Genomic DNA, 15,442 nt, shown 5'->3' on the forward strand with positions numbered 1-15,442 from the left:
AAATTCCAAGGTGATATCCTTAGTGTTCTATCCAAGGTTGTCAGTCAGATTTGGAATTATATATGTAGTAAAGGTAAAGCTCTCAAACTCTGCATAAATTACTCATGATTTTCAGTCCTAGAGATTCAATCAATATTATGTCCATGCTAGACTAAAATGGTATCTTCTAAAGAACTGGCAAAATGTCCTGGGATTTTTTTGTATACATAACAGTGTGATTAGAAGAAAAGCAGTCTGATGTATGTGTCAGGTGTATTATGGCCAGGGGAAATGTGTGTGTTTATGAAAGAGAGAATAATTTTATTTGTATAAACAAAATTGGAGAAAAGTATAGAGAGGAAAATACTATTGGGAAAAACAACAAACAAGATATAATTATAAGCTATAAGCAAAGGGACAAAACAAATAGTAATACTGACCTGTTTGAAGGTGATGCGATAAAACCTGACAAAAGCACATCATATCTGTCTGCCGGGTAAAGAATGCCAAATGGGTCATTACTTGGACAGTTTAGGGACTGATCCTGCAAATGTCTACATATTTGAATAGTTTACTAATGGAAGGAATCCCACAGAAGTCAATACTTTATAATCCTGTCACATTCCAGCATGCAATCCAGACCAGTGAGAGATTGTGCCACTGTCTAAGTGCCTCACAATGCTTTGCTGTTGTAGTTCCCAATCTGGGCTGCTCACAAACAGCCTAACAGCATGCAGCTCACACACTGAGTGTCTGTGAATAGTTACAGCCCTGGCCTAGCATCTCCGACCCCAGTAGCCTGTCAGCAACATTCTAGACACATCATGGCTTCCACCAGCCTAGGTTAATTCTTGCAGGGTGATCCCAATACACTCTCGGTCCTGATTTTTCCCCAGAACATGTGTTGTGCACTGTCCAGGCCTCTCCTGGGCAGTTCAGATATTAGAGGTCCGTTGGCCCTGGAAGGAGTCAATATGCAACAGTTTGCTACTTTAACTGGAGTTACCCAAACAGTTCAACCCTGGATTAATTTATATTAAAAATAAAAAAAGTTTATTAACTACAAAGAGATAGATTTTATGTGAGCACAAATATAGGGAATTAAAGTAGAAATGGTTACAATAGAAATAAAACATTTTCTAGCCCCTAAAGCATAACAAACTAGACTTGGTTCCAGGTTAAATCCTTAACACATGTTCCCAGCAACATTGCAAATCAAATTTTCATGTCAGAATCCCTCCTCAAGTCAAAAGGCTGGTTCCTTTATCTTCTGAGGAGAAAGAGAGCATATTCCCAGGATATCTTTGCCACGCACTTTTATAGTCCAATCCCGCTTTGAAGTAGGTTCTTCTGAGGATTACTTCTCAAAGCAAAGATTATTCAAACAGTAAAGGAGACAAGATGGAGTCTGGGGGTGAAGATGGCTCCATGTTCTTTCTTCTCCACTGTGTATGCTGAGATTTGCCTTGTCTCCCTCTTGCTGTTTCAAGGACCATATTTACTACTTATATGTAAATTGAGGTAAACACATATTCCTATGTTTAGGACAGATCTGTTTAACAACTTTGCCTAGTCAGAGCTGTGTGGGTTTGAACATGTGCTAATAAAATCATACAGGGGAAATTCATAACTCCACATATAATATTGCTACTTAGATTTCACCATGATATTATTAACCATCAAGTTATTACTTTTCAAATGATATATCACAAGGCATATTCTGTAAATAGATCATTACAATAGTGTGTAGAGTGAGAATATGTGCTTTTGGTCACATAAGAAAAGCCATACTCAGTCAGACCAATGGTCCATCTGCCCCAGTATTCTGTCCTCCGACAGAGGGGAATGCCTGGTGTTTCAGAGGGAATGAATAGAACAAGCAATCATTTAGTGATCCATCCCCTATCATCCACTTCCAGCTTCTGGCAATCAGAGATGAGGGACACTCAGACCATGAGGTTGCATCCCTGATCATCTTGACTAATAGCAACTGAAGAGCCTATCTTCCATGAACTTATCTAGTTCTATTTTTAATGCTGTTATAGTTTTGGCCTTCACAACATCCCCTGGCAACAAGTTCCACAGGTTGAGCATGAGTTGTGTGGAGAAATACTTTATTTTGTTTGTTTTAAACCTGCTGCCTATTAATTGCATTGGGTGACCTCCTGGTTCTTGTGTTATGAGAAGGAGTAAATAACACTTCCTTATTTACTTTTGCCACACCAGTTATGATTTTATAAACCTCTATTTCCTGTCTTAGTTGTCTCTTTTCCAAGCTGAAAAGTCCCAGTTTTTTTAATCCCTTCTCATATGGAAGCTGTTCCATACACTTAATCATTTCTGTTGCCCTTCTCTCTACCTTTTTCAATTCTAATATATCTTTCTGAGATGGGGTGACCAGAATGCAGTATTCAAGGTATAGGCATAGCATGTGTTTATACTGGGACATTACAATATTTTCTGCCATACTATCTACCCCTTTCCTAGTGGTTCCTAACATTCTGTTAGCTTGTTTGACTGCCGCTGCACATTGAGTGGATGTTTTCAGAGAACTATCCACAATGACTCTAAGATCTCTTTCTTGAGTGGTAACAGCTAATTTAGACCCCATCATTTTATATGTATAGTTGGCATTATGTTTTCCAATGTGCTTTCCTTTGCATTTATCATTTCTGAATTTCATCAGTCATTTTGTTGCCCAGTCACCCAGTTTCGTGAGATTGCTTTGTAACTCTTCACACTCTGCTTTGGACATAACTATTTTGAGTAATTTTGCATCTTCTGCAAATTTTCCCACCTCCCTGTTTACCCCTTTTTCCAGATTATTTATGAATATGTTCAACAGCACTAATCCCAATACAGATCCCTGGGGGACATCATTATTTGCCTCTCCCCATTCTGAAAATTGACCATTTATTCCTACCCCTTGTTTTCTGTCTTTTAACCAGTTACTGATCCATGAGAGGACCTTCCCTCTTATCCATGACTGCTAATTTTACTTAAGATTCTTTGGTGAGGGACCTTGTCAAAAGCTTGCTGAAAGTGCAAGTACACTACATCCACTGGATCATCCTTGTCCACATGTTTGTTGACACCCTCAAAAAATTCTGTTAGATTGGTGAGGCATGATCTCCCTTTACAAAAGGTAGATTGACTCTTCCCCTACAAATCATTATCCTCATTTAATACCAGGCACTGAAGTTCACCCTAGTATTTAGACTTCTAGCATTTGTATACAAGCATTTATAAAACTACTCCCAAAGACAGAGTCATGCAGGCATTTGCAGAATCAGAGCAGTGCTCTCACTTACAAGAAGGATGCTCCAGTGGATAGGGTACTAGCTGGAGACATGGGTTTGATTCCCTGCTCCAGTTCAGACTTGTATGAGGTTAGATAAATCACTTGCTTTAGTTCCCCATCTGTAAAGTGGGGATCATAGCATTTCCCTACCTCCCAGGAGTACTGAGAGAACAAATACTGTACAATGATGGAGATTCTCAGATACTACAGCGATGAGGTCCACATAAATATCTAACCAATAAAAAATGCTACTAGGTCACTTTGGACCTGAGCTAAAGCACATTAAAGACAGCGGAAAGACAGCCATTATTCTAAATGGGCTTTAGATCAGGCCCATAGTCAACATCTTTTGGGTTAAAAAATTGTGATCATTTCAGTTTAGGTGATTTTCACCCTCAAAATTTTGATTTTCTTACCAGCATATAGCAGAGTTCCCCCTGCCCCCAGTTGTTTCTATTCTTAAAAAGCTAAAAGTAAAATAAAATAAAAATAAGCAGGTACATTTTATCCGGAAGTCTTTAATTTACTCTATAAATATTTCATATTAGAAAAATTCAGACATTCATCCATTGATTCTGTAGGTCCACAATTTCTTACCCAGAATGTGCAACTAGGAAGAGGCATACCTAGAACTGTGTGAGTCTTAATGAAAACCCCAATCAGACAACACTCTTCTCTCCCTTGGGCCTTTGCTGCAAGCCTGAAACATAGTTCTGGTTCGCTACTGGGTCAATCTAGGCCAAGTTTCAGGCAAAATGCAGGGATTTGTTGTTTTGTTGTTTATGCCTTTCTTTGCTTCTTTATAAAGATTTATTTTCAGTTCCTTTTTTAACTTTAGATTGTTCAGATATTTTTCAAGCCTTCACTTCCCAATTTTGTATGAAAGACCTCAGAGGAAAAGGTGGAAATCAGAATCATAGAAGATTAGTGTTGGAAGAGACCTCAGGAGGTCATCTAGTCTAACCTCCAGCTCAAAGCAGGATGAATCCTAACTAAATCATCCCAGCCAGGGCTTTGTCAAGCTGGGCCTTAAAAACCTCTAACGATGGAGATTCCACCACCTCCCTTGGTAACCCATTCCAGTGCCTCCGAGTGAAACAGTGTTTCCTAATATCCAACCTAGACCTCCCGCACTGCAACTTGAGACCACAGCTCCTTGTTCTGTCATCTGCCACCCTTGAGAACAGCCGAGCTCCATCCTCTTTGGAACCCCCCTTCAGGTAGTTGAAGGCTGCTATCAAATCCTGCCTCACCCTTCTCTTCTGCAGACTAAACAAGCCCAATTCCCTCAGCCTCTCCTTGTAAGTCATGTGTCCCAGCCCCCTGACCATTTTCGTTGCCCTCTGCTGGACTCTCTCCAATTTGTCCACATACTTTCTGTAGGGAGGGGAGGGGGCCAAAACTGGCTGCAATACTCCAGATGTGGCCTCACCAGGAAATGTTTGAGATCTCTCTTCCCAAGTGTTTGTTAGACATTTGAGTGAAATTGTTAGCAAAAAAAAAAAAAATCAAAATGTTTTCATGAGTCTGATTAAAACAATCTCTTCTTTCTCAATTGCTCAGGTTTCAGTTTTTTATGATGACAGAATCCCACTAGATTTTCAGAAACCAACAGAGTCCTCTGGAAAAACAATGTAGACAAGACTTAATACTGCTATTATGAAAAACAAGCAAAATACTTTTAACATTTCAGCTCTTCGTTATGTATTGAAACTGAAATGACACCAGTTCAGCGCTCTCTCTTTTGCAGGTCACCTTTAAAGTAACAAACAGCAAAGCATACAAACAATGAGATAGCTAGGCATGCAAAAGGTAGAACTCTCTTTTGAGTAAAATAACCTGCAGATCTCCCTCCCACCGCCCCCGCATTTTTCCCAAATTATCATGCCTGTGCATGTCTATGTATAATTTAGTAGCCAGCATGATAAAAACTGCATTATCTTTAGTTGCTTTTGTCTTCATCCCTCCCATCCTTGATCTTTGCTTGTTGTCACCATTTGTCTAATCTACATTGTAAACTCTTAAGAACAAGCCTCAAATTTCTAAAAGGGCTAGTGACTTGGGGTGTCTCAGTGTGTGGCTGCTCAATGAGACATCTTGAAGGTATTTCATTTTCAGGAAGTGCTGGGCACCTACCCTCTGAAAGTCAGGCCCCTTTAACATTTTTCTCAACTTGGGAACTCAAAAATTGTGGCACCCAAAACCATAAGTCACTGCTGAAAATTTATCAAGTCTCTGTTTCTAGAGCATCATTGATGCTCACTGTGTAGAGCCACATGTTTGTTAAGCAACAATCATCTAATATGATGCAGATACTCAGATTGCTCTTGTTTTTTTCTACTGAATCTGTCATCTTACATTTTCCCTGGGTGCATGCATTTCCCTGGGTAGGAAGCTGGCTAGATTGTCGGGCTCAACGGGTAGTGATCAATGGCTCCATGTCTAGTTGGCAGCCGGTATCAAGTGGAGTGCCCCAAGGGTCGGTTATGGGGCTGGTTTTGTTCAATATCTTCATAAATGATCTGCAGGATGGTGTGGATTGCACTCTCAGCAAATTTGCGGATGATACTAAACTGGGAGGAGTGGTAGATACGCTGGAGGGGAGGGATAGGATACAGAAGGACCTAGACAAATTGGAGGATTGGGCCAAAAGAAATCTGATGAGGTTCAATAAGGATAAGTGCAGGGTCCTGCACTTAGGACGGAAGAACCCAATGCACCACTACAGACTAGGGACCGAATGGCTAGGCAGCAGTTCTGCGGAAAAGGACCTAGGGGTGACAGTGGACGAGAAGCTGGATATGAGTCAGCAGTGTGCCCTTGTTGCCAAGAAGGCCAATGGCATTTTGGGATGTATAAGTAGGGGCATAGCGAGCAGATCGAGGGACGTGATCGTTCCCCTCTATTCGACATTGGTGAGGCTTCATCTGGAGTACTGTGTCCAGTTTTGGGCCCCACACTACAAGAAGGATGTGGATAAATTGGAGAGAGTCCAGCGAAGGGCAACAAAAATGATTAGGGGTCTAGAACACATGACTTATGAGGAGAGGCTGAGGGAGCTGGGATTGTTTAGCCTGCAGAAGAGAAGAATGAGGGGGGATTTGATAGCTGCTTTCAACTACCTGAAAGGGGGTTCCAAAGAGGATGGCTCTAGACTGTTCTCAATGGTAGCAGATGACAGAACGAGGAGTAGTGGTCTCAAGTTGCAGTGGGGGAGGTTTAGATTGGATATTAGGAAAAACTTTTTCACTAAGAGGGTGGTGAAACACTGGAATGCGTTACCTAGGGAGGTGATAGAATCTCCTTCCTTAGAGGTTTTTAAGGTCAGGCTTGACAAAGCCCTGGCTGGGATGATTTAACTGGGAATTGGTCCTGTTTCGAGCAGGGGGTTGGACTAGATGACCTTCTGGGGTCCCTTCCAACCCTGATATTCTATGATTCTATGAAGCAAAAAGAGTGATGCATTGAGGAAAACAGGCTTGAAGATTCATGGGAAATAATTACTCAGGAACAGAGATTGTTGTTGTTTCTTTTCCAGATATATTCTGTGAAATTCAAGAGCTCACTGAACAATTCCCTTTGCCATAAAGAGGATCTTTCACCCCCTAGAGAGCTTTGTCAACTAATGCAGTCCTGCCTATGCATCCCCTCCAGGAGACTTAAGAAAAGCAGAAATCTTGAGCTGTGATGAATCACCTTGGTTGTTTTCTTATGTGATCCTAATATTCAACTCAGTGAAGCAGGATTTCTCCTGCCCCAGGCAAGGTGGCATGTACTTTCTGCTTCAGATTAAGGGACTGTTGAAAATTCTGGAGAGTAGACTGAATAACAGAGAGATCGTTCGGAAAACTTAATTACTGAAAGGTCAGATGAGCTCCTTTATCTTCAGATTATATTTTTTTAATTCAGAGATTCAATTTAGTAAGGAAAAAAAAAGAGGTAGGAAACCTACCTAACAATCAGGAACGTTGTTACGAAAAATACATTAAAGATTGTGTGATTCTCAGTTATTGTGATAACCGGAATAATAGGTACCTAAAATAGATAGACCTTTCAACTTTAACTGGCTCATTTCATCCATGAATGGGTCTTAGATCTCAAGCCTGTAATGAACTCAACATGAGTGGACACCTGTGCATGTGTGGATGACGTAGATTTTAATGGGGCTTGATGCTGAGGTCCACCTATGTTAAATTCATTGCAGGATTGGGGACCAAGGCTGAAGATTTCCCACGTTACTGCCAAATCTCTGTTTAAAAACTTTATTCCATAGTCTAACATTTGGCTATAATTAGAAATATTTATTATGTGTTCATCCCACAATGTGAAATGGAGATGCAGCGTGCCATAGCTCTGTATTTACACACAGAAAGGGGCATAGTTCCTGCCCCAAAGAGGCAATCTAAAGAAGACCAAACAGACATACAGTGAGACAGAGAGGAAAAGCGAATAGCAAACATGTAAGGCAGGGGTAGGCAACCTATGGCACATGTGCCAAAGGTGGCACGTGAGCTGATTTTCAGTGGCACTCACACTGCCCGGGTCCTGGCCACCAGTCCGGGGGGCTCTGCATTTTAATTTGATTTTAAATGAAGTTTCTTAAACATTTTAAAAATCTTATTTACTTTACATACAACAATAGTTTAGTTATATATTAAAGACTTATAGAAAGAGACCTTCTAAAAATGTTAAAATGTATTACTGGCACACAAAACCTTAAATTAGAGTGAATCAATGAAGACTCGGCACACCACTTCTGAAAGGTTGCCAACCCCTGACGTAAGGTATGACCAGAGGGTGATTGGCCATGTCCTATTAATACAAAGCTAATGACAACAACATTTTCCCCCCTAGAGTAGTTGATGTTACAGGAAAAAAAATATTGGGGGAAAAATACATTCAAAGTTCTCTGCTGCCTTTCGCAGAAGATGAGTGCAGTTTTAAACTGTGGCTTTATTGTTTGTTGGGAAAGTGACTGCCATGCAGGGACTGAAAACTGCAAGTTCTTTAGCATTGTCAGACATACTTTTGAAAAATTGAGCCATTTCCTGCTCAGGGGATTAGTTTAAACTTTTTTATAGCATTCGTTTTTGTGATTCTTTACTCCACTCTCTACTGCTGCTTCATCTTGTGTTTGCTTTATGAGGTTATTATTTTTTATACATAGCTCAAGTACAGTCTTTAATAGGCTCAGAGAGACAGGCATTTCAAAATCTAAATGTAATAAAAAGACAAAAAATTTATTAACAAGAAGAAATATGGTGAAAACCTTTTTGCTGCTTCAACGTTCAGCTCAGTTCCCAATGAAGTCAATAGAAAGATTCCTGTCAACTTATATGGAGATGGATTGGGTCCCTACTTAAGGAAATATTGTCAGTAATGGGGGCAGCTGTGATCTAGTGGTCTGAGGATAGTCAGAGTCAGAATACCTGGGTTCTATTCCTGTCTGTTCCATTGGAACAGATTTTGTTCATTCATTTTTACTCAGTCAGAAGTCCCATTGTAACTCATAGATTTTAAAGCCAAAAGGGACCATTGTGATCATCTAGTCTGACCTCCTACATAAGACAGGCTATGGATCTTCCCTTAATTAATTTCTATTTCAAGTCCGATAGTGGTAGTTGAACTAGAACATATCTTTTAGAAAAACGTCCAGTCTCGATTTCAGAATTCCTAGAGATGGAGAATCCACCATGACCCGTGGTATGTCTGATGGTTACATTCCCGCACTATTAAAAATGTGTACCTTATTTCCAGTCTGAATTTATCTAGCTTAAACTTCTAGCCACTGAATCTTGTTATAACTTTGTCTGCTAGATTACACAACCTTTATAATCAAATTTTTTATCCCCAGGGTTTTAGAGACTGAAGAAGTCACCCTTTAACTTTCTCTTTGTTTAAGCCAAATACTGTGAGAGACTCAAGGACCTCAGTGTAAGGCATGATTTCCAGTCCTTTAATCCAGCAGTTCCCAAACTTTTTTCCACCAATGACCCCTTTGGCATCTGACTAAATTTCCTTGACCCCTCTCATTTTTTATACATACATTTCATGTTACTATTATTTATTCTATTAGTTTAGTTTATTATTTAAAAAATATTTGGTAACTAAAATAAGACTTGCAAAGGAACCAAAAGTAAACAGTCGGCAATTATTACAAGACATCACATCACTCTTATTTTCACTTTAACTAAAATTATGTTTGTGGTGTAATCCTAAATGAACAAGTATCGGTGCTATCAGAACAGTGGTGCTGGAATGCTTTTTATAGTGGGCGTGCTGACAATCAGCAAAACTATCCCAAAACTTTTTAACTCCTGCCCCCTCCCTCCCCAACCCCAACCCCCCCCACCCCCCCGCCAGTTGAGGCCAGGAGCAAGGCTGTGTCTCCAGGATGGGGGGGACATGGACAGAGATAAGGGGTCCAAGGCTGGAGTCATGGCTGGGGGCAAGTGCAGGACCAGTAGAGGAGCCCTGCGTGCAGGACCGGCAGCCGGGAACCCTGCGTGCGGGGTTGGGAGCGGGGCCAGGTGCTGGGACCTCCAGGCATGGGGCCAGAAGCCATGATGCGGGACCCCACGTGCGTGGCTGGGAGTATGGCCGGCAGCTGGGACTACGCCTGCAGCCCAGGGCAGGGCTGGCAGCTGGGACCCCGTGCGCGCATTGGGCAGCTGGGATCCCACATAAAACCTGGGGGTGCTGCAGCACCCCCTATACCCCTACTTCCTGCACCTATGTATCAGAATGCCCCAGCCAGCGTGGGAATGCCCCTGTCAGTGTGATCATGCCATGTGAGATGCTACACTGTTCAGAGGATGCCATATTTGAGAACAAAATAGTGTCTTCCATGTGGCAAAAGTGCAAGAACACTGTTCTGGTGCATTATGGATCCACTGTAGAACACGTTCAAGGAACAGAACTCCATATAACCCATGGTGGACCCCCAAGGGTCCAGAGACCCCACTTTGGTAACCACTACTTTAATCTTTCATGTGGTTCTCCTTTAAACCTCTCTAATTTGTGAACATCCTTCTTGAATTGTGGACACCAGCACTGGACACAGTATGCCATCAGCGGCCACACCATTGCCAAATACAGAGGTAAAATAACCTCTCTATTCCTACTTGATATTCCCCTGTTTATATATCCAAGGATTGCATTAACTCTTTCTGCTACACTGTCATTACAAAAACTAATTTCCCCATACTGTTACTCACACTTTCTTGTCAACTGTTTGAAATGGGCCACCCTCATTACCAATACAAAAATGATTTTTCCTCCCTTGGTATTCTACTGTTAATTAAATTGCCTCGTTAGACTGACCCCCCCCCCCCACTTCGTAAGGCAACTCCCATCTTTTCATGTACTATGTATATATACCTGCTACTGTATTTTCCACACCATGCATCTGAAGAAGTGGGTTCTAGGCCCATGAAAGCTGATGCCCAAATAAATTTGTGATAGTGTTACTATCACACTAGGAGCTCATAGTCAGCTGGTTATCCACCATGATGCCCGTGTCTTTTTTTTTTTTTAGGTTCTCAGGATACTCCACCATTCTGTAAGGATGGTCAACATTCTTTTTTTCCTAGATGTATACATTTGCACTTGGTTGTATTAAAATGCATATTCATAGAATCATATAAATGTAGGCTTGGAAGAAACTCTGAGAGGTCATTTAGTCCACCCCAGCCCCACGCTGAGGCAGGGCTACCGATCCTTAGACTGTCTCTGACAAGCATTTGTCTAACCTGTTCTTAGAAATCTCCAATGACAGGGTTTCCTGGACCTCCTTTGGAAGCCGATTCCAGATCTTAACTACCCTTGTAGTTAGAAAGGTTCCCCTAATATCTAACCTAAATGTCCCTCGCTGCAGATTAGGCCAGTTACTTTTTGTCCTATCTTGAGTGGACATGGAGAACAACTGATCGCAGTCTCCTTTACATCAGCCCTTAACATATTTGAAGACTTATCAGGTTCCCTCACAGGTTTCTTTTCTCAAAACTAAACATTCCCATGTTTTTAACCTTTCCTCCGAGGTCAGCTTTTCTAAACTTTTCTATCATTTTTGTTGCTCTCCTCTGGACTCTCTCCCATTTGTCCACATCTTTCTTAAAGTGTGGTGCCCAACACTGGACACAGTATCCCAGCTGAAGCCTCACCAGTGCTTAAAAAAGTAGAACAATTATTTTCCGAGTCTTAGATGCAACGCTCCTATTAATACACCCAGAATATTAGCCCTTTTCACAACTGCACCACATTGTTGACTCATATTCAAATTGTGATCCACTATAACTGCCAGATTATTTTCAGCAGTACTACTGCCTATCCAGCTATTCCCCATTGTGTAGTTGTGCATTTATTTTTTCCTTCCTAAGTGTAGCACTTTGCACTTACCTTTATTGTATGTCATCTTTTTGATTTCAGACCAATTCTCCAAATTTTCAGGTTACTTTGAATTCTAAGCCTGTCCTCCAAAGTGCTTGCAACCCCTCCCAACTTGGTGTCATTGGCAAATTTTATAAGCATACTCTCCACTCCATTATCCAAGTCATTAGTGAAAATATTGAAGTGTACTGGATCCAGGACAGACCCCTGCATGACCCTACTATATACATCTTACCAGTTTGACAGCAAACCATTGATAAGTACTCACTGAGTACAGTTTTTCAATCAGTTGGCACCCACTTTATAGTAGTTTCATCTGCACCACATTTCCCTTGTTTGCTTGCGAGAATGTCATGTGGGATCATGTCAAAAGATTTACTATAAAAAAAGGTCAAGCTAAAACACATCTACAGCTTCCCTTTTATCTACTAGGCCAGTTATCCTGTTAAAGGAGGAAATTAGGTTGTTTGCTTGCACCCAATTTACCAAGCATTCTTGGTCACTGTATCGGTGACCTGTCCTATTCTTTACTTAACACTCCCCACAATCTGTGTCTCCTCTGCAAACTTTATCAGTAATGATTCTGTTTTCTTCCAGGTCATTAATGAAAATTTTGAATAGTGTAGGGCAAAGAACTGATCCCTGGGGTATGCCACTAATAACACATTTGCTCAGTGATGATTACCCATTTTATAATTACATTTTGAGACTCATCAGTTAGCCAGTTTTTAATCCTTTTAATGTGTGTCATAGTGATTTTCTATCACTGCAGTTTTTTAAAATCAAAATGACATGGTACCAAATCAAATGCCTTATAGAAGTCTAAGCAAAATACATCTACACTATTTACCTTTATCAATCAACCTTGTAATCTCATAAAAAATCAAGTTAGTTTGACCAGATCTATGTTAATTAACTATATTACCTTTCTTTACTTCATTAATTGAGTCCCATGTGGGCCATTCCATTATTTTGCCTCAGATCAATGTTGTGGTGATGGGCTTTTAATTAATTATAATTAAACAGGTCATCCTGTTTACTTTTTTTTGTTTCACTGGGTGTTGTAAGGTGCTGCTAAACTAGAGTTCATAGATTCATAGACTTTAAGGTCAGAAGGGACCATTATGATCGTCTAGTTAGAGAATTAGACTCAAGCATTCAATCTTCCTGTTCTTCATGTATCCCATTTGTAAAATGGGGATATTAATACTTACCTAGCTTTGTAAAGGAATTTGAGATCAATGAATAGAAAACACCATATAAGTGCAAAGTATTATATCTCTGTGTTATTATTGTTATGCTTAATGACAGCCATTTCAGTTTATGATAACCAGAGGATAATCACAAAATAACAATAAAAGAAAGATTAACATCTCAGGCGTATAGAACCTACATTTTTCAAACCTGTCTTACAGCGTGGACCACTAGTCAGGTTGGATATTATGGCAAGTTTCCAGGTCTTGAAGGCTTCAACTGATGGGGCTGTTCTTTGGAGCATTTTCTCCTTGTGGCAGGAACAATTGAAGGATGAACAATTAGATGGCTGCACTGCACTGAGCTGTGTGCACTGATTACTAGATTCTGCCTGACACAGAGGGATGTCACTGCCTGCAGTGGTATCTGCTCTTGTCACTATCAGCATTAAGCAGGTGACATTATGGAGGATGGAACTCAGCTGAGATGCCTACGGAGTTAAAGGGAGCTGGTTGAGGGGGGAAATTGATATAACTGACAACACCAACAACAAAAAGGCTGAAGTGTGTAAGCAAGCAAAAGAGGGGTGGGACTGTTGGAAGCGATGAAGTCAGTGTACCACAGCATGGCTACTGCAGCTGGATCAATTCTAAGATAAAAATAGCTGCTTGTATCCTCTGCCTCTGCAGTTCTAGTACATATGTCTCAGCTAGAGAGCCAGACAATGTAAATCTTCTTTCTTTTCCAAAATGAGAAAGAAACAGATCCCCAAACCAATCGGAGCTAAACAGGATGTGCAAGAAAATAATCTCTCTCTTTCTCTCTGCCCCACACTCCAATAATCCTAATGATATTGTTACCACTATTGTGTTACTTATGGTGTGTTTAAGGTAGTGCCCACAATGTGCCAGGGACTTCCCACACATTCCCTGCCCTGAGTTACTCACAGCCTAAGGACAGACAGAAATGCAGACAGAGGGTAAGGAAAGAGAGAAGAGCACATAGTGATTTTATATTTATGTAGCCTCTTTTATCCAAGAACTTTTACTGACATTAGTCTTAACTCCCATCCTGAAGGAGATTGGTAATTATTTTTTGTACCCATGTTTGGCTGGGTAAGGTAATGCCAGATTCTGATACCTTTATTGATGTTGAATGATACTTTACACCAGTTCCAGAGTAGTTCCAGGAAAGTAAATGAGAAGTACTTGTGGTGCAAGATGTAAGTGTTTCACAATCTGGCCCTTAGTGACTTGACCAAGGTCACACAGCAAGTCAGTGGCAGAGGTAGGTAATAACAATACTTCAGATGTACTGTAAAACAGTAATTGTTACCCAAAGAACTCAAAACATTCCACAAATGTGCAGCTTCAAAACTCTGCTATGAGTGCAGGAAGAGTGAGCTGAGGCAGAGCCTTCAGGACCTTCACTGAGGAAGAGGAAACATGAAATTCTGAGGGCAGAGCCCTTCAGCAATGACCATGTACCTGAACCCTGCTCCTGTGTAGACAGAGTCCAAAACCTCATCCCCCAAAGATAGATAGATAGATAGATAGATAGATAGATATAGGAGCCAGAGCACTGGGTTGGCTCCAAAATAGCATTGTCACTGTCAGATGGAGAGGAAGAATGCAGGGTGGCCAAAATCCTCCCATATCTCAGGGCAATACCATGACTGGGGGAGGAGGAGATGGGGCAGGGATGGCATCACCGCTCAGAACTCCCTTAAGCTCTCCATCTACCCACAAGAGACAATTCTGTCCATTTTCATCCCAGGTCCTTTCTCTGTCCTCTGCAGCACTGGAGGTTACTACAGCAACAGGGCTGCGGTGGCCTCTTCAAAAAGGAAGGAAGGCAAGGATACCAGAGGAATGGCTACATGCCTGGGGAGCTGATTGCACAGAGCTCCCTGCTCCTGTCACCATCCCTTGAGCTGCTGCAAAACCACTTTGCTCTGCATGCCTTTCTACACCATCCTTAGGACTAGTAAGGCTGTCCTTATGGAAAAGTCCCTATAGAATCTAAGAGGAATTAAGCTAATAGGGTTCTACAAAAATGAAAAAGGGTTGTACAGGAATGTCTCTTAAAGCCCTACATAATGTAATAAAGAAAGAAGTCTTTCCTATAGGATTTTTCTCAAACCATCCCATAGAATTGTATAGGAGAGAATGACTTTTTTTTTTTTACAATAAACTCTATAGGTTGGCTAAAGAACCTGTAGAAAGATTATCGTTTTTAGTAATTTCTAAAAAACGCTTTCATAAGACTGCCTCATATGTGGAAATAATGAACTAGTGCAGCCTTAATTTCCACTAACAGATTGGCCCTAAGTGACAAATCCAAGATCACACAACAAGTAAGTGACACAGTTGGAAATAATACCCACATCTCTGGATCCCAGTCCCAGACTTCAAACGAGAAACTCAAACTTGCTTCCTGCCACTTGGAAAATGGAGGGAAATTTGGTGAAGGAGACATAAGCAGGTAAAAATGAAATTGATTTTCAACCTCTCTGTATTATTTTAATGGTGTTCCAAAGAAAAGCTTCAGCTCTATCATTATAGTTCAATCAGAAGGCAA

At 40.9% G+C, this 15,442-nt stretch overlaps 2 long non-coding RNA genes across 2 annotated transcripts in view; one reads left to right on the plus strand and one right to left on the minus strand.

The window, feature by feature from the left end:
- Positions 1-15,340, plus strand: part of LOC142069661 (uncharacterized) — a 53,258-nt gene extending 37,918 nt beyond the window's left edge. The window contains exon 5 of the long non-coding RNA XR_012665597.1: positions 15,182-15,340. This is a non-coding gene — a long non-coding RNA (uncharacterized LOC142069661). The remainder of the gene's footprint in view (positions 1-15,181) is intronic.
- The window catches only part of LOC142072367 (uncharacterized), a 230,362-nt gene that overhangs the window by 128,156 nt on the left and 86,764 nt on the right, over positions 1-15,442 (minus strand). The window lies entirely within an intron of this gene.

The sequence above is a fragment of the Caretta caretta genome, chromosome 1, assembly GCF_965140235.1.
Source record: "Caretta caretta isolate rCarCar2 chromosome 1, rCarCar1.hap1, whole genome shotgun sequence".
Lineage (NCBI taxonomy): Eukaryota > Metazoa > Chordata > Testudines > Cheloniidae > Caretta > Caretta caretta.